At 47.7% G+C, this 24255-nt stretch overlaps 1 pseudogene across 1 annotated transcript; it reads left to right on the forward strand.

Moving 5' to 3' along the window:
- The first annotated feature begins 16601 nt into the window (after nt 1-16601).
- On the forward strand, nt 16602-18988 carry LOC147727466 (putative ATP-dependent RNA helicase ddx6 pseudogene; annotated as a pseudogene). Its single transcript, XR_015309331.1, has 2 exons — nt 16602-16666; nt 16741-18988. The product of XR_015309331.1 is annotated as a putative ATP-dependent RNA helicase ddx6 pseudogene (transcript).
- The last annotated feature ends 5267 nt before the right edge of the window (nt 18989-24255 follow it).

Raw genomic sequence — 24255 nt, forward strand, 5'->3', positions numbered from 1 at the left:
TAAGCCAAGGCAGGAGAGAGATTGGCCGATAGCTGGATAGAATGGAGGGATCCAAACTAGGCTTTTTGATCAATGCTTTCACCATTGCGCACTTCCATAGTGAAGGGACTATACCAGTTGAGAGGGAGAGATTTAATATATCCATTATGGTAGTTTGGACAGAATTAATTATTGTTTTTAATTGATTGGGCGGTGCAGCATCTGTTGGCGAGCCTGAGACTACTTTGCCAATGATAATATTGAGTAGCTCTGGCGTCAGGGGGTCCAGATGGTCTAGGACAGGCATTCCAATTAAGTTGATGTAATGTTGAGTGTCTGCATCAATTTGGGTGGGGGGGAAGGTATTATATATAATTTCTATTTTTTCTCTGAATAACGCTGCGAGATTGTTACAGCGTTCCAGGGCTCCTTCTTTAATAGGGGATGTTTTAATCGGATTAATCAGAGTTTTCGCTATTCGAAAGATCTCTTTTGGAGAGTTTGCTGCAGTGGCTATTTTTTCCTCATAAAATTTGGCCTGTGTTTCTTTTATCTATTTTTTATAGCTCCTGATAGCTTGCCTGTATTTCTCTTTTGTGTCTTTCGATGGAGAAGCTCTCCATATTCTTTCAAGTCTACGACAAGTTTGTTTTTGCGATCTTAGTTGGGGACTATACCAAGGTGCAATGTTTTTCCTATCATGTTTCTGTATAGTAACTTTCGGAAGAATGGAGTCTAGCGTATTTTGAATCCAGATATTGAAGTTGGTATTCGCTTCTTCAATGTTAGTTCCTATTACGGGTTGAGTAGCTTTTAAAGAGGTTTGCCATTTATCTAGAGGTAACTTACCCCATTTCCGATCGCGTATTACCCGTGAGCCCTGAGCTGACGAGCTCTTGGAGACGCACCTGCACGCCGGAGAGGCATCAGGGCCTGTGACGGTTATTTGGCGGCCTTCTCATCCACCCCAAACACTGCTCTGCTGACGAGGGAAACTGTCCCGAAACCTGGGCCATGTCTCGGGTCCAGAGAACTTGGGGATAATGAGTAACTACTCGCACCAACTGTGGTGAACTACTTTTTACTCGTCCATCTACATGCACTACATGTACCAGAGTGCCAAGGGGCGACCCGGAGGAGAGGCTAGTGGTGTGCGGTCCATCTTGGTTGTACTTAAACGGCTCCCGTGAGCCCTGAGCCTACGAGCTCTTGGAGACGCACCTGCGCGCCGGAGAGGCATCAGGGCCTGTGACGGTTATTTAGCGGCCTTCTCATCCACCCCAAACACTGCTCTGCTGACGAGGGAAACTGTCCCGAAACACGGGCCATGTCTCGGGTCCAGAGAACTTGGGGATAATGAGTAACTACTCGCACCAACTGTGGTGAACTACTTTTTACTCGTCCATCTACATGCACTACATGTACCAGAGTGCCAAGGGGCGACCCGGAGGAGAGGCTAGTGGTGTGCGATCCATCTTGGTTGTACTTAAACGGCTCCCGTGAGCCCTGAGCTGACGAGCTCTTGGAGACGCACCTGCGCGCCGGAGAGGCATCAGGGCCTGTGACTGTTATTTGGCGGCCTTCTCATCCACCCCAAACACTGCTCTGCTGACGAGGGAAACTGTCCCGAAACCCGGGCCATGTCTCGGGTCCAGAGAACTTGGGGATAATGAGTAACTACTCGCACCAACTGTGGTGAACTACTTTTTACTCGTCCATCTACATGCACTACATGTACCAGAGTGCCAAGGGGCGACCCGGAGGAGAGGCTAGTGGTGTGCGATCCATCTTGGTTGTACTTAAACGGCTCCCGTGAGCCCTGAGCTGACGAGCTCTTGGAGACGCACCTGCGCGCCGGAGAGGCATCAGGGCCTGTGACGGTTATTTGGCGGCCTTCTCATCCACCCCAAACACTGCTCTGCTGACGAGGGAAACTGTCCCGAAACCCAGGCCATGTCTCGGGTCCAGAGAACTTGGGGATAATGAGTAACTACTCGCACCAACTGTGGTGAACTACTTTTTACTCGTCCATCTACATGCACTACATGTACCAGAGTGCCAAGGGGCGACCCGGAGGAGAGGCTAGTGGTGTGCGATCCATCTTGGTTGTACTTAAACGGCTCCCGTGAGCCCTGAGGTGACGAGCTCTTGGAGACGCACCTGCGCGCCGGAGAGGCATCAGGGCCTGTGACGGTTATTTGGCGGCCTTCTCATCCACCCCAAACACTGCTCTGCTGACGAGGGAAACTGTCCCGAAACCCGGGCCTTGTTTCGGGTCCAGAGAACTTGGGGATAATGAGTAACTACTCGCACCAACTGTGGTGAACTACTTTTTACTCGTCCATCTACATTCACTACATGTACCAGAGTGCCAAGGGGCGATCCGGAGGAGAGGCTAGTGGTGTGCTATCCATCTTGGTTGTGTTTTTCCTATCATGTTTCTGTATAGTAACTTTCGGAAGAATGGAGTCTAGCGTATTTTGAATCCAGATATTGAAGTTGGTATTCGCTTCTTCAATGTTAGTTCCTATTACGGGTTGAGTAGCTTTTAAAGAGGTTTGCCATTTATCTAGAGGTAACTTACCCCATTTCCGATCGCATATTACATTGGGATAGAATGTTTCTTGCATGTAATTCAAGGGAGATCATCAAACCCAAGGAGGAGTCGAGTGTCTGGAAGACAGGATTTTTCAGCTTCCTCCTGAACTGCAGGAGCTGTTATGATGACATTTTGTCACTGATGCCCGAGTACACTATACAAATGTTTCTGTCCCTGCGTTGCAGGTGCACCCACCACTACCGATTACCTTGAACGGGGCTCACAGTTCCACCTCTCCCCCCCATAGAGTCCCCTAATGGCTTCACAGCCATTAACACTATTTTCACATATGATTTCAATCACATAACGGGGCGTTTATTATGGTGCACACATGCAGAAGCACTTGTACCAGCTAACAACTGTTTGCTGCCTCCATCTGGACCCAAGTGCCTTTGATACAGTCTTTACGACAATGGACTTCAAAGTTTTTTATGCCACACCCATCCTCGTGTAAACAAATTAAAATGTCTTCAGGCCCAGAAGAATGACAAACATATTTTCTCAAAAGAATTCCATAAAAGCAGGAGATCTGAACATATTTAACAATCGAAGCATTTTAGTTATGTTCACTTAACCTTTATAAAATTGCAAATACATGTCTACCAAAATACTACTGGCAGACTGGTTTCCCTAAATGTAGCTACAGTATGCAAGACAATAAGAGGTCTTTTGAGCGATATCCATTCCCATTTCGACACTTACAGAACATGAGTAATAATAAGCATTTAAAATGCAATAGATCTCGCCTTTGATTAAGTTAAAGCCTTTTGCTTTGCTAATGGTATTGTACAGCAAAGCAAATGGCTTTAAATTAATGAAAGGCGAGACCTATTGCATTTTTAATGCTGGGGTTTTCTTGTTGACTTGTGTTCTTCTTGCTTGAGGCATTACTAAATGCTGTTCACTGTTTCTCAATAAACTCAAACTTTAAAAAAAAAAGACTGTGGATGCAAGGGTCTGTGTGAGTACTAAGCCAGATAACTATTTAAATATCTGTTTTTACTTCATTTCCCACAGTGCGGGTGGAGGTCGCAATGCTCACGGTTGGGGTCTGAACACTGAGGTGGGGGGCTGGGGTTGTAAATGCCAGGATGGGGTTCATATGCTCAGGGCGGGGGCTCAAACGCTTAGGTTGGTCTCTGAACTCTCAGGGGGACACAGAAGGGGGCCCGGGGTTGGGAGAGAAGGGGGTGGTACCAACGCTGAAGGTGATGGGGTTTCTGTGCCCGGCAGCACTCAGGGTGGAGGGCCCTTTTATTCTCAGCAGCGGGGGGCAGGGGGGTTTGGGGGGGTGAGCACGGAGTCGACGGGTCCAACTATCCGTACAAGTTTCCGCATTGTCAAATAAAGTTATTTTCCAAGTGAAAGCAGGGGTTGGTCAGGAGCCCGCACAGATGAGGGCGGCCAGTATTCGATGTCCGGGGGGAGCGGATGAGGCCCAGACTACCCCCCAACACCGCAGCAGACCCAGTTCCTCTGTGCTTTCTCTTCTCTCTGTGGCTGTTTCTCATTGTGTCTCTTTCTCTCAGTTGTTCTCTTTTCTTCCTTCCCTTTCGCTGTGTGTTTCTCTGTCTGCATCCCCACCGTCATTCCCCGCTCTCTTTATAAGTTCTTTCTCAGTGCCCTTCAGTTCTCTCTCCCGCCTGGCTCTCCAGCCCTCCCTTTTTGTCACGTGCATGCGCAACCATCGCCTTTTCTCTAAATCCAAGCAAAAATGTGTTATGGGTCGTGTTAATGTAACTGTATGTACAACCAAGGCTGCATAGCTGTTTGGCGTTCATATGAGTGTTATTCCCAGATGCACATAGGGCTTGTAGCATTGTGCTACAATAAATACAGACGCTTATTATTGTCTTAACTGGAGCTTTATTTAATACATCTTACTCATGCCCTGTCCCTACTCTAACTACCCACTTCCTGTGTCCACTCCTCCTCTTCCTCTAGCCCCCTAGCTCCGCCCACACCCAGCTACTAGACTGCACTCCCACATTACATCCCCCCCTTGTTAACGAAAAGAACTTAACGTCTAACATATTTAGAGTTTCTGGGTCAGCCATACAAGTCCGCGGGCTGTTCGCTTGAGATATATGGACGTATCTCAGTTTGCGTTGTGTGGCCTTCTGCTTCCTCGACGAGAGCATCTTTTATTACGAGAGTACATCTTTGCACTTGCGCGACTTCTCGTGTGATGTGCGTATGTTCAGATTCATGATGTTTGTTTCTCAACTTCTGAGTGATCCACTCACCTTCAGTGTCTGAGGTGTCTATGGAGAGCTCAGTTTGATATCGGCAGTCTGTCCTCCTTGGTGACTCTTGCTCACATGACGCTCGGCCTCTTTTCCAAGGGGATGTTATTCTAGTTCCTTTCCGAGTGTCTGCATGTATTTTTACTTCCTTTTGCCTTGTCAGGTCAAGAACAACACTGTCTTCCTGTTTCGAGTCTGGGATGCCAGCCGGTGGGATATGAACTGTGGAGGTCATCTTGGTATGGCTTGGAGATTGATTTGCTGTCTCGGGTTGTCTCTCCCACTCCTGCTCGCTCCTAGAACAGGCAAACCCTGGAACCGGCTGGGTATTTGTGTGTTTCGTTCTCATCCGATGATGACTTGGCTCTCCTGACATGTCCGGCTTCCTTTGGAGATCGGCTGGTTGGTCCGTTTTTATTTGGGTGCTAATGGCCACGATGTCGGTTTCCATTTTGTAGGACCAGGACCAGGACCTTCGAGTCAATCTTGCTGCCCCTATCCGGGGTGACGGTGTAGTATTTGTGTTGCGATGCATCTGGGATTGATATGACAGGTTGGCTGGTGGAGTGATCGAGTGTGCATTGACATTAGTGTGAGACGTGTCGCTCTTGACGGGAAGAGTATCCCTTGGTTCTCTGATGTGTTCGGGTGCTTGCGCCACGGTCGTTGTCGGGACCATGACTCCGTCGACTCAAAGGATCGGACCGAAATGCTATCTGAATCAGAGGGGTTCTCTGTCACTTCCCTCTGAGAATGTTCCTTTGAGAATGTTGCGCGTGGCCGTTGTCGGGACCACGACTCGGCCGACTCAAAGGACCGGACCGACGTGCTTTCTTAATCAGAGGGGTTCTCCATCAGTTCCCTCTGTGAGTGTTCCTTTGAGAATGTCTTACCAGGTGGTCTTTGGAACCGGGTAGTCCGTGACGAGCTGCTTTTCACCTCGGAATTGTCTTTGAAATGCTTCTCCGTGTGTCTTTGTTGGAACATCTTCAATGTGGTCTCATTTGGGAATTTGTCTGATGATTCCGTGCTTGTTCCTTGTGCTTGATCCCAAGCTTTTGTCTCTTCGTCCTTCTCGCCTGAGGTCAACCATCTCCGCTCTGTTTCTTCGTTGTCGCGGGGCCCATGGATGCATGGATCTTTTCTTGTTTGTTGTTGTTGTGAGGGACCAGTCCATCTTGTGCGATCTGGTTCTTCTTCCCGATTGTTTGGTGCTCTAATATCTCTGATCTGTTGTTGGTGTGTTCTCCTGCCAACTGTTTCCTCTGACTCATCTTCACTCCTTGGCGACTGATGTTCCAGCGTCGATTTCCGGTGTTGACCATTTCGGCCCCTTCTTCTATGGTTTGTCTTTCTCCCCCACTTGTTGTGCAGAAGGCCATCTTGTCCAGGAGTGCAATCTGTCCCACTGGACGCTCCCTCCTCGTCAGAGTAGCGTGTGTCATACTTTGAATGACTCCTTGAGGGACTTCTGGAGAATGAATAACTCCTGGTAGTTGTTATTTGGATGGTTGACTCTGAGCGATCTTTGGTTGATTCTGAGTGGTCGGACGCTGAGTAATCTGACTCTGAGTACTCCTTGTCACTTTCCTTGTCACTGTGTCTCCCCCGTTGTCTTTTCGCTGGTCTGCCTTCTCTCTCTCTCTTTTTGTGTTTGTTGGATATCTGGGTTCTCTCTTCCCAGGTATCTCGAAGTTTTGCACTCAGATGCACATCCATCAATTTGTCTCTTGCTTAGACTACATTCCAATTTCGGCTTTCTTGATAATTTCCTTTAGCGACCAATGCCCTCTCAGTATTTTGTGCTTTGTTTCGGGGTTTTCACAGCCTTCAATTATTCGGAGCCGAACAGCATCCTCATTTGTAAAGGTGTTAAAATGGCAGCCTTGTACCAGACTTTGCAACCGAGTGATGAAATGTGGCAATGGTTCGCCTGGTTCCTGCCGTGCTGTGTTGAAGACCATGCGATTATAATCCACATCTGCCTGTGCATTAAGATGGGCATAGAGCTCCTCTTGGAGTCTATCATAGATGTCCGCTTCTTCTCTGGAAAATGTTCTAATTGGGCATCGGCCCCCGGGACCCACCAGATGGAGGAGTAGCACCAGACATTGTCTTTCTCTTTGTTCACCAGTGGCTTTCAAGAAGTTGTCCAATGCTTCCAGCCACCAGTGCCGTTTGAGGCCCTTGATCCAATCGTCAATCTGCACCCCTGGGGGCGATACTTCAAGTTGTGGAGTGAAACATTGAGTTACGTCTCCTCCCGCCATGAGGGAAGAAGGTTCTGATCTGTCGTAGACGCGGGGCATTGTGGTGTTCACTTTTCTTCGGGTTTCAGTTGCTTCTGCTTGTTCCACCATGTGATTATCTCTGCTTGTGTTTTAGCTTGAGTTTGATTGTCAGTTCTTCCTTCAGTTCACTCATGTTTGGTCAACATTGTACCCTCGAATTCTTCCATGGTTAGCGACAATGTTAGGTTTCACTTGCTTGTTGTGTATGTTTATTGGCTATTTCACACTTGCTTTGGCTCGTTGCTGATTCCGTTGTAGTTATTTATGTATTGTCTTTGTTTATGTTTGCTTGTTGCTTCTTTTATTTTATAGACACATGTTATTTCATTACATCCGCCACTGCGCATTCGCTTGCGTTTCTCACTGTTCGCGTTTCCACCCGTGCTGACATTTGTGTTGTCAATGCTTGTTTGTTAAGTCACTCTTGTGGGTGCTCTTGCTTGTCAATTGATTCACTCTCGTGATTGCATGTGCTTATTCAGTTTTGGTTGCCAAGACTTGTTCATGGTTGTCCACGCGCCGTTATCCACGCTTATTTATTTGCCTTACCAATGCCTATTTCTTTGCATTTATCAGTGTTTGTTTATTTGCACATACCAAGGCTCGTTGACTCGCAGGTACCAATGCTTGTTTGTTTGCATGCACCAATGCTTGTTTATTTGCATGCACCAGTGCTTGCTTGCTTGTCTTTGCCAATGCTTGTTTGGCCTTCGCCAATGCTTGTTTTCTTCCTTCGCCAAGATTTAGCCAATGCTTGTTGATCTGCACGTATCAATGCTCGTGTCTCCTTGCACGTATCAATGCTTGTTTCTTTGCATGTACCAATGCTAGTTTGCTCTTCGCCAGTGCTTGTTTCCGTTTGTCCAATGTTTGTTGATTTGCATGTGTCAATGCTTGTTGATTTGCATGCATCAATGCTTGTTGATTTGCATGTATCACTGCTTGTTTATTTGCAGGTATCAATGTTCGTTTATTTGCATCTACCTTACGGTTATCAGTGCTTGTTGACTTCCTTTTGCCAATGTTTGTTTCTTTGTTCTTGCCAGTGCTTGTTCACTTTTGCCAATGCTTGTTTTCTTGACGTTGCCTGACTCCAAGATGGCCGCCTTCCCACCTCACAAGGGGATGTCTCTACCAGCCTGACTCCAAGATGGCCCCCATTTTGGAAATCTCGCCCTCCACGAGATTTGATGCCATTCACTCTCCAGGCTCTCTCCAGGCTCACACGTTTCCTCGGCACTCACCGGCAGCCGATGTCTTCAGGCAGCTCACCCTCCGCAGCTCTCCAGACGCTCCTCGGGTACCGGATCAGTCAGACACGATCCAGGTGAGCTCCCGATTGCACTTCGCGGCTCACATGCGATGTCTCACGCATCGGGGTGAGCTTTTCTTCCGTTTGGCGCGAACAGCGCTCTTGCTTCTGGGCACACCCACGGGGCTTCCGCAGTGCCCCAGGCGCCCTCTTGTAACCAGTTTACAACAAGGGGTGGTGAGGGACAGAGTCTCTGAATTAAACAGAAAGCTCTCACCCAGTCAAGAGATCAGGGCTAGATCCAACACCGTTTTTTAGCTCACTGCACCATCCCAGTTTCAGAACCTGGCTGTATGCAAATTAGTCTGTTCCTGTCCCAGTGCATGATGGGAACAGGGCAAACCAAACTACAAAAGCCAATTCTTACACTGGGAAGGAAACAAGCTCCCGGGGACCGGTTTCTGGCATTACAGCTGTCTTCGGCCCGGTTTGCTTGGTAGTTTAGTCTGCCCTGTTCCCATGATGCACTGGGCCAGGGACAGACTGATTTGCATATAGCCAGGTTCTGAGCTGGGATGGGGCAGTGAGATAAATAACGGTGATGGATCAAGCCCTGATCTTTGGACTGGGTAAGAGTGGTCTGCTCAATTCAGACACTCTGTTCATCACCACCCCCTTTTGTAAATCGCTCTTGTAACCAGGGCATTAGGCAGGATCGGGGTGGGCTCCCGATTCCTCCTTACTTTTAAGTTCCCTCTTTCCTTCGCCGGCACGGTGCCAAACCTCACGCATCGGGTGTGAGGTTTTCCGACCTCGGATCTCCCTCGGGCTCCGCTTTCAGCGCTCTCAGCAGCGCTTGTCAGGCGATCTTCGTGGGGCAACGTCCTCCACAATGAGGCACTTTTCTCTTCTCTTTGGGGCTTGGCAGAGTCGGGGTGGGCTCCCGACTTCTGCTTGTGCAGCACTCACCAGTTTTGCACGCTTCCTGCATGAGTCGCGTTTTGGCGCGAAAGGGTCTCTTCTTCTTCGAGCGTTTTAACGCTCGGTGCCTCTGCTCCCTCTTGGATCCCTCTCAACTGCTGGGGGAACAGGGTCACCTGCTGCTGGCTTCTTGTCTCGGGCAAAAACTTCGTTTCCCTTGGGCAGCGTTTTCTTCTCCTCGAGGCTGCCTGGGACAGGGCTCTCTTGTGGGGTTCTGTGGGCTAGGTTCAGGCCCATCCCACCTTCGTCGCCAGTTGTAGCATCGTGCTACAATAAATACAGACGCTTATTATTGTCTTAACTGGAGCTTTATTTAATACATCTTACTCATGCCCTGTCCCTACTCTAACTACCCACTTCCTGTGTCCACTCCTCCTCTTCCTCTAGCCCCCTAGCTCCGCCCACACCCAGCTACTAGACTGCACTCCCACATTACAGGGCTTACGAACAAAAAAGGGCCAGAAACAGACACTAGGGGCCTATTGTTCACGGGCAGGGTGTGGTGTCAAATACAATGGCACATATTCCCTCAAATATAGGTTTTCATTCTCTTATTTGACAGAGCCATGTTTATACGGTCACAGGAGCCTCGTGTGTCGATATGTGCTGTTTAATAAAGGTAACCTAATTACACACATCAATTTCACCAATCTTTCAAAATAAAAACTTAAAATCGCCAATGTTCACAAATGTAAACGACCTGTTGACTACCGTCTCCGTCCTGTCCCCAGGGCGAAAACCATTTTCCATTTCGGTTCTGGGACCGACTCAGCTACTGGCAGAAACGATAACTCATACACCATCTGAGAGATCGCATCAGCTGTTGCTGTCACTAACCACAAGAGTGCCGCGTATGTCTTAGTGGCACTTGTCAAGTTGTCTGCTAATGAGAGCAGTTGTGAATCAAAGCACAAGGTTAAGTGAATAATTAACCGGTGTAGCACTGTTATATTTTGGACCATAAACATTTAATTAACAGTCTTATGGTTACGCACAAACACATACCCCTACAGCTATATGGCCTTTATGTTTGCATAGCAAGCAGCCTTGGGTATTAATACATGTGTGTGAACACACTCCTCCCTGGGGGAACGTGCATGGACGCCCTCCCTGCTGAAGCCATCTGGGTGGGGTCGCTGCATTGTGTTGCCATCAGTGCACACAGCTCTGCAGTTGCCTGACAGATCCGGCAACAGACCGTGGACCGAAAGGATTCTCACATGAAACAGCAGAAAGAAAACGATCACCATTCGAACTTAGGTGTACTGACAGAACTGTACGTGTGGAGAAGCGTGGCTCAGTGGTTAGAGGCGGCAGACCCGGAAGCTGAGATCGGCCGTGGACCAGGGTTCGATTCCCAGCCTCGGCGGGTCTCGGGCTCACAAATTCCACGGAGTCGACAATTCTCGCTCCGGTGCCTACTCGACTCACGGGGTCACACTCTGTGACTCTGGGCAATAGCTTGCTTAATCTCCACTATGGCCCCTCGCGGCGGGATGCCTGGCTTTCACCTTGTGGATACCGGGATGCCTGGCTTTCACCTTGTGGATACCCGGCCGGGATATCTCACAGGGAAATACCAGGACGGGTTCCCTAAGCAAGCGCCTTGGGACCCCTGGGTTAAAGTGCGCTATATAAATCGAAACACATTTACATTTACATTCAGTACAGCAACAACATAGAGTACTGCAGGACAGCAGCTGTGTCAGTACTGGGGTGTTCGGGTGCACCGACAGAGCTGTACTTCTCAGAACTGCACTAGCAGCAAGTACTGCAAGGCAGCTGTGTGTCAGTACTGGAGCCTTTTGCAGTGGGGGTCACGGGCTCAGGAGTGGGGTGTGGTGTAGCACCTTGTGCAGTGGGGGTGTGACGATGCAGGCGCGTCACAGACTCAGGAGTGGGGTGTGATTCTTGATGTGCGTGCTCAGGAGTGAAGCTGTGATGATGTCATCCGCGGTTCGCTATAGCGCCTAGGCAGTTAAGGGTGATGTCATCAATGGTCTGTACGTGAAAGTGTAAGCATGATGATTGATGTGATCAGTGCTTCTTCCAGTGCGGACGGTGCCCATAGATCTGCTTCGAAGCTCGCGGCCGGTGCCACTCATCGTTCGTAGCCCATACCCACCCCCAGGCATGAGTGCGGGGGCACCCTCCCATGTGTCACATGACCGGCGGGAGTAAAGCCAGGGGCAAATGGATGCTTCCTGGGCGAGTCACGGTGAAGGGCCCTTAAACTGGTTGCATAGAAAAGAAGAGAAAGTATGCAGATACGAGTTAGCAGACCAGACACAGAAGGCAGAGGTAACAGTGTGGGGGGGCAGCGCGCTCCGGCGGCTGCTACTGTTCTGTGCAGGCCCTCTGTACAGTGTAGGGCAGCGCTGTGATAGCTCGTTAGAGGCTTGGCATGACCCGGCATTGTTAAGTCTCCGCCGGCAGATGCACTGCAAAGCCGAAACTTTATGGCAGAATGAGAGGCAACATGTAGCGTCCAAAGATTTGAATAGCGCAGTGAATCATCAAGCGCGGTACCGCAAAGGCTGCCGCGTGTTTTCTTTCGCATCGCTTTCACTATAAGTGAAAGCACGATGCGAAAGTAAACAGGCGGCTGATTTTGCCAAAGCAGAATGAGAAAAAAAAGTGTGTAGGGACTAATGAAGGAGATAGTGTCACGCGGCCAGTAAACGATCCGAGGCGGCAACAAGGGACTAAGAAGCCTCCTTTACAATGATAAGCCAGCGTTTTGCATGCAAGATGAAACCAATCAAAAAGATGGACGGGGCTTCAACTCCGCCTCCAAGAGCTTTGGAACCTGTATTGATTCCAAGAAGCTCTCATATGAGGAGAGCTGCGTATGCGTGCTGCTTTCGCCAGCCGAGACCTACAAACATTACTGAGGGCCTATTACTGATTGACTGAATCCCGGTTTTCTTCCGGTAAAAACACAGCTCTCTTTCCACATTATGTTTGTTTCAGCCCCCCAGGGAGAGGGAGTTGATCATAATAAATGCTCTTCTTTGACAGAGGCTCACCCCCACCATCCTCCGAAAAGTGGGGTGCAGGGCACCAGTTAGAAGAACTTTGCTAAATAACTTTTTATGAACCTCTTTATACTATACTTCTTCTGCTTCTAAGCATTTTAAAATTACAGGTCCTTACTATTATCCAATTTCCTGGCATTCAATTTCCTGCATGTGGAAGCGAGGAAAGGCGGAGCCAACCTTGACAAAAGTTTTCCACTTGTGACCTCCATATCACAGATATCAGCAACGCCCGCTTTCCCGAGGTCACAGTTCACTGCAACTAAAAGAGTCTGCATGCAGAGGGACAAGACCATATGAAGGTGACAGACACTAGGCCATGATACCATCACACGCTGCCCAATACTACACTCAATACTTTGAAATACTCGCCCTTTGACTGCCACTTCCCCTCCTCCATCTAAGTAATAGTGATATTTTACACAAAACTCACTGGTGGGCGGGAAAGGCAGATACACCTGTAAAGTCACCCAAGCTAACCAACCCAAATTCAAGCCCGGCTTCTACAGTGCCACTCTGTGCATTCCTAGGCGAACCGGCCCCCGAGGACCCCGCCCAGCAGACCCGGCAGCAAGAAGGCCCCATGGTTCACCGACGAACTCAAGAGCTCCAAGAAGAACTGCCGAGCCCTCGAGAAAGTCTGGAAAAGGGACCCGACACCGGACAACAGGACCTCCTACAAACTGGCCACCCGGAAACACCACCAGCTGATCCGCGCCGCCAAGAGAACAGCATTCAAGGACCGGTTGGACAACAACGCACACAACAGCAAGGAACTCTTCAACATCGTGAAAGAGCTTTCCAACCCCAGCGCGGGAAACGACGACATCACCCCATCGCAAGACCTCTGCAACTCCCTCGCCTCATACTTCCACAACAAGATCACGGACATACACAGCAGTTTCAACAACCAACCAACGCACACCACGACCGACCAGCCACCCCCCCCCACCACCACCCTCCACGCCTGGACCCCGATCAGCACAGAAGACACCATCCGCACGATGAACTCCATCCACTCCGGATCACCAACCGACCCCTGCCCTCACCACGTCTTCAACAAGGCCGACGCTGTCATCGCACCCCACCTGCGAGACATCATCAACACATCCTTCGACACCGCCATCTTCCCCGAAAGCTGGAAACACGCCGAACTCAGCGCTCTACTCAAGAAACCAACAGCGGACCCCACCGACCTCAAGAACTACCGCCCCATCTCGCTTCTCCCGTTTCCAGCCAAAGTCATCGAGAAGACCGTCAACAAGCAGATGGCCGCCTTCCTCGAGACGAACGGATCCCTCGACCCCTCACAGTCCGGCTTCCGAGCCAAACACAGCACCGAGACCGCCCTCATCGCCGCCACTGATGACATCCGAGCCCTGATGGACAATGGAGAAACAGCGGCCCTCATCCTCCTAGACCTCTCCGCGGCATTCGACACGGTCTGCCACCGCACCCTAATACGGCGCCTCAGCAACATCGGAATCCAGGACAAGGCGCTGGAATGGATCATCTCCTTCCTCGACGGAAGAACACAGCGAGTCCGCCTACCACCGTACAAGTCAGAGGCCTCCGAAGTCATCTGCGGCGTCCCCCAAGGATCATCACTGAGCCCCACCCTCTTCAACGTCTACATGAGCCCCCTCGCGGCCATCGTACGCAAACACCACCTCAGCATAATCTCCTACGCCGACGACACCCAGCTGATCCTCTCCCTGACCAACAACCCCGCCGCCGCCAGAGCCAACCTGCACGAAGGGATGAAAGAGGTAGCCGAGTGGATGACGACCAGCCGCCTGAAACTGAACTCGGACAAGACGGAGGTCCTCATCCTGGGCTCTTCACCCTCCGCCTGGGACGACTCCTGGTGGCCTCCCGCCCTGGGCACCGCACCCAAACCGACAGACCATGCACGAAACCTGGGCTTCATCCTGGACTCCTCCCTCTCCATGACCAGGCAAGTCAACAGCGTCTCCTCGGCGTGCTTCAACATCCTACGCATGCTACGGAAGATCTTCTGGTGGATCCCCACAGAGACCAGGAAGACCGTCACCCAGGCCCTCGTCACCAGCCGACTGGACTACGGCAACGCCCTCTACGCCGGGACCACCGCCAAGCTCCAGAAGAGACTCCAGCGGATCCAAAACGCCTCAGCCAGACTCATCCTCGACATCCCACGATCCAGCCACATCTCCGGACATCTGAGAGACCTTCACTGGCTCCCCATCAACAAGAGAATCACCTTCCGCCTCCTCACCCACGCACACAAAGCCCTACACGACCAAGGCCCGAGCTACCTCAACAGCCGAGTCAACTTCTACGCTCCCAAACGCCACCTCCGATCAGCCAACCACGCCCTCGCCGCCGTCCCCCGCATCCGAAGAGCGACTACAGGAGGAAGGTCCTTCTCCTACCTGGCCGCCAAGACCTGGAACTCCCTCCCGTCCGACCTGCGCCTGACCCAAGACCACCTCTCCTTCAGGAAGAAGCTGAAGACCTGGCTGTTCGAGCAGTAGCGGCACCCCCCCCTCCCCAGCGCCTTGAGACCCTACGGGTATGTAGCGCGCTTTATAAGTGTCACTGATTGATTGATTGATTGATTGATTGAACCGCATCTTTTTTCGTGTGCCTCTATGATGATTGTACAGTATAGATGAACGGGGAAAACATAAATAAACAAGGGACTTCTTAAAGTTTCAGACGTCCTTATTCATGTTTTCAATCCCCGCCGCACACCTTTCAAAAGTCCCTTGTTTATTAGGTCTCGCCTGGCGTTAGCAGCGCTTGCGCTACCCTTGCCATAAAAGTGCCTTTTGCTATCGATACACTTTCCAAACTTACTTAAAGGCACGCCCTTGTTTTCAATTGGTGTGCATCATCGTTTATGTTAAACGCTGATGCGTGATTGAAAACTGGGCTTTCAGGTTACCGCCTTGTCCACTTTTAGGGCGGCCCTTGTGGACAAAGCCACGCCATCTTTGTTTCTGGTAGCGCACACTGCCATGCGCTTGTGCAGCCAGCACTCCCAGGACAGACACCACAACAACAGGGTTCCCTTCACAGGATCACACGCCGCTTGCCCTTCTCTCGCGCACACACGGGCTGAGTACCATAGTGAGCCCATGCCCACCGGGTGGCACACCGCACGCTGATAAGTGTGTGTTGTCGCTGGTAGTAAGACACAAGGGGGTGCAGGACATTTACAGGTGATGCACCGTCCCCATCAGCGCCCATCCCCTTTCATCTCCGCCATTGTATAAAAGCAGTCGCTCTGTTGAGAGTCAGATGTTTAGCGCTTCACATCTCCCTAAATCACACTACTCGTTAATTCCCGGCATGCCCAAGATCACACAGATTGCCCTACAGACAGAAGGACAATTCCCAGGTGACACTGTGCTGAGAAAAGTCAGACAGAATGTACATAGTGTGGCTCGGTAATTTATGCAGAAGTGGGGTTGTGAAAAGGGACAGAGGCAACTACCTGTGCGACATCAGCAGTTTTTCGGGGCATTTGGAGCCAGTGCGATCTTCACAAAAACAAAGTAAGCAACAGAGTGCTGATATAAGAGGGTAAGTAAAAAGTTTCTTGCATTTTTGTGACAGAAAAAAAACAGAACAAGGTAGGCTCCCGCGCAAACACAGAGAGGCTAGGGACTGTTGTCTCCGTCCATCTGGCACTAGGCGGAGTCTAGACGCGCCCCCAGGGTACAAGCCCCCATACAATCTCATAAACAACCCCCGAAAAAAAAGAAACATATGCCTGCTGTACACCAATGTGACAAATATGTGGGGCCTCCACCGACCCCTTTGGGGGAGCGCGGAATCCTGCCTCTTTTGTATCCACCAATGCCCCCTCTGCCCAGAAATGTAAACAAAACAGACATCAACGTGGAGGCGCTATCACCAAACAGCCATGCAATAGGTCTCGCCTTTCATTAAGTTAAAGCCATTTCCTTTGCTATACAATACCATTAGCAAAGCAAATGGCTTTAACTTAATCAAAGATGAGACCTATTGCATTTTAAATGCTTGCTTATGTTTCTGCTCCCCTGTCTCACACGTTTCAGTCTGAAACGTGTGCGGCAGGGGAGTGAAAACATAAATTAACGAGGATCGTTTGAAACGTGCTGACAGGGAAGTCACAAAAAGCAGCTGTGTTCACGGCATGGGACAAATTTAGTGAAAAAAATAGTGCAGCAAACACAGGAAAGACAGGCTGCTGTTGTTGTGCTCCGCCTGTGGCCGCCGTTGGAAGCAGGAGCCGCCGAGGAGGAGGAGAGGTGAGCGGCCGAGGCCCGAGCATGGCCGGGGGTGAGCGAGAGGCCCGCGGGGAGCCGGAGCACAGCGTGCGGAGGTGATTTGAGCTTCTACATACAGATAAATCAACATTTGGAATAAGTGAAAGTGTGCCTTCATCGGACTTGCAGATCTTCTTTGTGCTCACTACTGGACCATTGTGACTGCTGCGCTCCTCTCACTGTGTCCCCTCGCCAGGGGCACCTGGACCTGTATTGAATAGTTTGTTTCTGGTTTTTCTGCATATGGGAACAGTGAGGACAGAAAACCCTCTGGTAATGACACTGGGGGGTTTAAATGGGCAAACCAAGGCACAGCAGGGTTTGGCACCTGGACTTTCTACCTCTGGACATTCTGCAAAATCTGCTACATCTGCACAGTTTGCCACCCAGCAGCAAACCCCGCCTGGAAGTGCAACACTCAAGTTTGGTGATGACTGGAAGAAGAAGCTTCAGCTTCCCCCAAGGGATCAGCGAGTTAGGACAACGGACGTTACAGCTACAGAAGGCAGCAAGTTTGAAGACTACTGTCTAAAGCGTGAGCTTCTAATGGGTATCTTTGAAATGGGCTGGGAAAAGCCATCTCTGATCCAGGAGGAAAGTATCCCCATCGCACTTTCTGGGAGAGACATCCTTGCAAGAGCCAAGAACGGGACAGGAAAGAGCAGTGCTTACCTCATCCCTCTGCTGGAGAGACTTGATGTGAAGAAGGTGCACGTCCAAGCTCTTGTCTTGGTGCCCACTCGAGAGCTGGCTCTGCAGGTGAGTCAGATCTGTATCCAGCTCAGCAAGCACATGGTCGGAGAGATCAAAGTCATGGCATCCACTGGTGGCACTAACCTTCGAGATGACATCCTTCGATTGGACGAGACTGTGCATGTGATTGTTGGCACCCCTGGACGATTGCTGGATCTCATCAAGAAAGGTGTTGCAAAAGTGAACCATACGCAAATGATAATTATGGATGAGGCTGACAAGCTCTTATCTCAAGATTTTGTGGTGATTCTAGAGGAAATTCTCACTTACTTACCTTCAAACCGTCAGATCCTGCTTTACTCCGCTACCTTCCCCATAAGTGTACAGAAATTCATGTCGAGATATTTGCAGAAACCATACGAGATCAACCTAATGGACGAGCTTACCTTGAAAGGAATAACCCAGCACTACGCCTACGTGAACGAGCGGCAGAAAGTGCATTGCCTTAACACACTCTTCTCCCGGCTGCAAATCAAACAATCCATCATCTTCTGTAACTCGACTCAGCGAGTAGAGCTTCTTGCTCGGAAGATCTCCCAGCTCGGTTATTCCTGCTTCTACACCCATGCCAAGATGATGCAGGATACCGGAATCGTGTTTTCCATGACTTCCGCAATGGTCTGTGTCGGAATCTAGTCTGCACAGACCTTTTCACTCGAGGAATTGATATTCAAGCTGTGAATGTTGTCATCAATTTTGACTTCCCCGGAATGCAGAAACCTATCTTCACCGCATTGGCAGATCAGGTCGCTTTGGTCACTTGGGTTTGGCCATAAATCTGATCACTGCTGAGGACCATTTCAATCTGAAAGCAATTGAAGATCATCTGGGTACTGAAATCAAACCCATTCCAGGCAGCATTGATAAGAGACTTTATGTGGCAGAGTACCACAGCCAGCAGCCTCCGGAGGATGGCCCTGAGGCAGAGCGTTCTGAGCTGATGGAGTTACATGCAAGAGTGGAGTGTGGCTTTGGAACAGCAGTTGAAACGGTGGGATTTTTCCCTAGATGCTGTCATTCCCGCGTCAGGTGGACTTTCCCTTTTTGTTGATGACAAGGAAGGGATCGCTGTATTTCTCATTGTTTCCTCCCCTGGTTCTTGTGTTGTGCATTTGGTCTCTGGTGCAGTTGGATTTCCAGTATCCTGGTGAAGGACTTTGCATTCTCCTCTGATTCCAGCATGGCAGCGCGGAACTCCAGTGTTCTGGCATTCTTGTGTCCTGCTGTATGAGTTGCATTTTCAGGTGCCTTCCTGCCACTTCAAGCTCTGAAACTTCTGCTCTTTGGACGTATAATGTGATTGGGACATGGATCATGTCTCGTGTTAGCTGCTCACCAGCCCCTGACCGAATTTCTTCACAGCAATAAGACCATAGGAGCTTGCTCTAGCCTCCTGTAAAAAAGACATTCTCACAGGATGTTTTCCTATGAGACTCTGCCACAAGAAGTTGCTGTCTGTTCCCTGGTGGATTAAAATTGTCTTTTTTACTTGATCTTATCAAGCAAATGCGTGGAAAGGAATAAAGCGCATTGAGTACAAAAAAAAACAAACACAGGAAATACAATTGGAATGTAAGGGGACATGTAACATGGGCGGTCACCACAAAGTGAAAAACACACCCAAAGGCGGGCCAAAGAGTCACGTCTTGCCAATAAGAACAAAGGAAATGAGAAAAGCATAAGAAGGAACAAATGGAAAGCGGTGGGCGGGCCTAAGCAATCTGATCTAATACAGCAGGCATTGCAGTGCATGCACGCTGCTAGGCTCGACCTAGAAATAACTCCATAAGCCAATTTTCCTACTAGTTCACAAAAAATAAATATCATCAAAAAAACAAACATGGTGTTTACCTAGCCACCATTTGTCTATCTCTGAGACTGTGGAAGGTGTATATATGCCTTGCGTTTCAAAATAAAGAAAACCTCTCTCTTGACTTCGTTGACAACCAGGGACAAGAACCTCCACTAATAGATGCAAAAAGCAATCATTGTTATACACACATACATACTCTCCATAAATCTAAATAGGAATACAGTTATCAGAAAGAATGAAACATTTATACATACCACAAATAAATAGTGGAAACAAAATGGAGAAAAAAAAGAAAAAACAAGAGGTGTGATTCTTCCTCACAGTATATGAGTCCAGAAAGAGAGAGAGAGTACTGAGAGTTCTTTTAGCAAAAAAGTTTCCTCTGAACAAAAGAATGAGCACAGCTTGCGCATTAATTGTCTCTTCAAAAACACAAAGTTAGAGTACAATACACATGCTTCTTCGGAAGATGAAAAGAGTTAAAGAAATATCGCACTCCCAGCGAATACTTAATACCTTTGAGGGATTTCTATGGCATGGCAATTACACACACACACATCCGAGCATGAAAGAAATAAAAAATAAAAAATGGGACCAACGTCACGCTAATATCACATCACTTACCCATCCAGCCATTAAAGTCATTCAGCTTTCACTAAAGGGTGTGGGGGTGTTGTGTGTTTGCCAGTATTCAACTCAGACTCAACCACTGTGAGGGTGACCACAGTCGCAGCCTCCAGTGAGCTCAGGGCAGAGCCGCCATCTATCACCTCACTGTTGTTTCTCAGAACATCTACCATTGCGCTCCAGATCTCTAGGTCCCTTTCCACGTTATCATCTGAGCGGACCCTCAGGAGCCGACATGCCTCAGCCACTGCCTACTCCAGTGTATCCCTTCATTTACTCCCTGTCGGTGGCATTGGTCTTGCCCAGTGTATTGCAATGCATCATCTGGCAAGTACCAGTCCCAGCTGGACACACCTATATCTCATCTTGCAACCATTTTTTTTTTTTTTTTTAGGGAGTGGCAACAGTCCCAGTAGGCAATGTTGTGTTGTTAGTTCAGCTTTTGCCCCTGTTACTCCCTGCCGCTCCCCCAATATTTCTTCCCAAAACAGTCTCACTCCCTGGCATGACTACGTGAAATTTCCAAAGTCAACCGGGAACATACCGCATCTTATACATCTGGCAGAGCGTATTGCATACCCCCAATGCAGATGCTGGAGTGTCAGGTATGCCCTAGGTAAGTAGTAGAATTGTGTCAACTTGAATCTGGCGTTACTGCCCATTTCCTGCACACGCGCCCAGTCACAAACAAAAAAAAAACATTTTTTTTTTATTCAGCCCTCGCAAGAGATCAACAAATACGGATATTAAAAATATTATTCTTGGGGCTTGGATAAAACTATTGAATTTCTAATTAAAAGTGACTGATTAATACTATTTATACAACATACGGTTAATAGAAAAAGTTTTTAAAACAACATAAAAAAACTTTAAAAAAAATGTCATAACATACAAATTCATTTGCGGGATAGGTACACAGCGTAATTATATCTTGAGCTAACCTGACATTGTATCTTAACTGAATAGGAGATATAAACCGTCGTCTAGCCTCTACTAATCTCAGGTTGGGGCAAATTAATAAAACATGATGCAGATTTTGTTGGCCGCCTTTGCATTGATCATATATGCCTTTAGAATTATTTGTGCCTTCCCATTTCGCTATAAACGTAGCTAGAGGGAGAATGCCCAATCATAAAAGGAGGATACAACGTCTTGCCTCATGCTCTAATTGGAACTGTAGGTAAGGCTGCAGTGTTTTAAATACTATTTTCTCAGCAAAGATTTTATAATGCTTTACAGTATTATTTATCTCTATCATAACTGATTCTTGGGGCCATATGTTTAAAAAAGAACTTCAGATGAGCTGGAGACCAATCCTGTAAAAGTGCTAAAGTGCATTATGAGATTTCAAGGGCTTTTAACAGGTTCGTATTGAAAGTGTACCAGGACGCCCCCTCTCTAAAAACTCTCCAGTTTGATCAAATATCTCCTTGTGCCTGGTGCTGAATGCAAGAGATTATTTTTGAAAAAAGGGGACCCCTATATACTAATACTAATAAACTTGCTATACATAGGGAAGCTAATCAGTTTGAGAAAGGCCTATAATCAAGTGAAAGTACAGAAAATTATAAAACACTATGTATAGTAACCACCATTGATGATTATGGTAGTAACTGTCAAAAGTAAACTCACCACCCAAAAGACCAATTATATTAAATTATTTACTTTATTTATTCCAAAAATGATATTTCTTTCTTTTTTTAGAGGTATTTTGTCTTTGTGTAACAATAGTGTTATATACATATATATCTTTGTTTCTTTTTTATATATTCATTTATCATATGACTGGTTTGCAGTTCATAAGCATATAAAGTTAAAACCATTTACAAACAGACATTCGACATATAACAAGACAGGTGATATAGGCAATACGGCAAGGTAGTTCACAACGCGCGTTTCGGCCTGTTAGCCTTCCTCAGGTGGCCGTGTATTGCACTAAAAATATTAAAAACAATGTGAGTGAGAGTTAGACAATCATAAATACCAGACATATATACCTCAATTAATTATATACAATAACGAACAAACACCCTGTGTGCAATATATTAAAAACCATTATCTACAGTCAGCAGATATAATGCATTGGATTATAGTAGACACATGCAGGACAGTTTCTTATGTACAGCATAATGCAACATTATATCTAATTACATATTTGATAAGTATTTTTTGAAGGTACGCAATCACTGTTCCTTTACAAAATATCAGAAGATATGTCCATATGCTATAACAGATCTATATCACATGTAAACATGTTAATTTGCACATTACAATGGATGTTGCACCTGATTACCTCCATTCCACACATGCATACATGTAGAATTAATCAGGGCTAAACATTGGACAGTTATTTCAATTAGTGATGTGCTGTCCTGAATGGGGAGAAGGAATCACAAGGACACCCGTGTGGATAAGTATGTTGGGTCACATTGGGCTGGAAAAGATCCCATCAGACCACCCTCTTGGCGGCATATCATCATGTGGGGATGGGCAGCCATTCCATATACCGCCCATGCCACGGTGCGGAAAATGGAATAACCGCGTATTTTGCCACAGTTGTGCCCAAAATAAAGTGTAAGACAAGTGCAGTGCTATGAAAAAAGTGATACTTAAAAATGACTACCTAGACTAAGCAGATAGCTTATCGAAATAAGTGTAGGTGTCAAGATTAAAAACACGCCTGGTAATAAATAAGTGGGACTACATTATGGCGCTGTGTGGAATGGTCAACTAGTTTCAGCTAGATGGAGCATTGCTCCAGCTTTCATCAGGACCAAGAAATGGTAAGCTACTGCAACACAATATGCTTTACAGGGTGTACAGATATGAGAGAGCAAAAGTTGCATCAAAATACTTTAAGAAGGAGAAGTGTCACCCATTTGGAACCTCTATGTCCTCTGAAGACAGCAAAAGAGTCTTCTGCCTGTCAGGGAAACAAAAAGATACCATGTATACATTTCACACATAAATCAACGTAACCCCACTCGCACCATCAAGAACAACCACATCTGCGTGAACATTTTGCGTTCCGCATTGTATATAAGCTTATTAGCTTTATCACGAAGAGGCATTTCCTCACAGTGATACTCACCCAGCTTTGTGTGGGTGAAGACCTCACCTCGCCTGGCAACCGCTCGGGAAATTGAGGCCCGCTCTAATGTGTAAAAGAGAGGACACAATTAACACACAATTTAAGAGTGTCCAGCCGAATCGCTATACACAATAACCCAAAATACGTCTTAGGATGTTATACTGTGGTGCATCATTCACGTGAAATATTTCTAAAAATAGTGTCTTGGAATACGATCGAGCATATCTGTTAGTTATATATACCTTTTTCTCTCTCCAGCCGAATCGCTATACACAATAACCCAAAATACGTGTGATAGACTCCTGACTGCCCAAAAACATTACCTGCCCCTGTCACTGAGCCAACAGCTATTGTCTATGTTAAATAAATAACCCAGAAACTTAGTTGATAGTAATACTAGTGGTGTCCATATATCACCCCTTAACTAATGCTATAAATAGCACTGTAGGGTAGCAGTCAAAGAATGCTGCCAACTCGAAAAATACCCGAAACTCAAGGAGAAGTTCTGAATGCCTCTGCTGGTGCTAAGATAAATGACTGGGAAAACCTCAGTCACAAACATTTACATATAAACCACGGGCATTGCTCAAAAAGATGGTAGAAACTATTTACTCCCAGCACTGCCTGCACCCATACTGAAAGCTAGGACCCTGTGAGGGCAACCTATGTAAACTAAACTGTTCGTCAAATCCTCGCCGAACTGACCTGTCCGTCGGTGCCCGTGCTCAAAGTCGAGCGGAAGGGAAGGCACCGGCGGAACCGCCCGTCCAGTTTTAAATATCGGGGCATACCGTTTAATCAACCAATTGCGGCCACTGATGAAAAAACAAGCTTATAGAGTGAAGCTCAAAACAAGGAGACGCGCTCACTCGCAGTAACAGGAAGCGAGCCCGGGGACGGTCTTATGAAACCGGCACTAATCTCTGCGCGCATGCGCAAAAGATGCTCAGCTGAAATGTAGAGAGCACAATATTATAGCGCATGCGTGAAGCTATTATAAAATTAGTCTACACCTGTACTAAGATGTAGGGGTTAAATGAACCCCTTATCATTGAAAAGACGATCGCCACGGTTGACGCAAACGTTTTGAGAAAGAAAAATTAAAGCCCAAATATGCAGTGCCTAGTTGAAAATACTACAAACAAAGTGTGTAGTGAAGCAAACAGCTAGGAGTCACAGATTATTAGATGCTTTCTGTAGTGTAGGACAAAGAAAGGAGGGTGCCCTAGTATGTCTGAAAACGTGTTCTAGCCATGGAGGTAGTTAAGCTACAATAACCTGGCAAGG

This window comes from Lissotriton vulgaris, chromosome 3_1, assembly GCF_964263255.1.
Source record: "Lissotriton vulgaris chromosome 3_1, aLisVul1.2, whole genome shotgun sequence".
NCBI lineage: Eukaryota > Metazoa > Chordata > Amphibia > Caudata > Salamandridae > Lissotriton > Lissotriton vulgaris.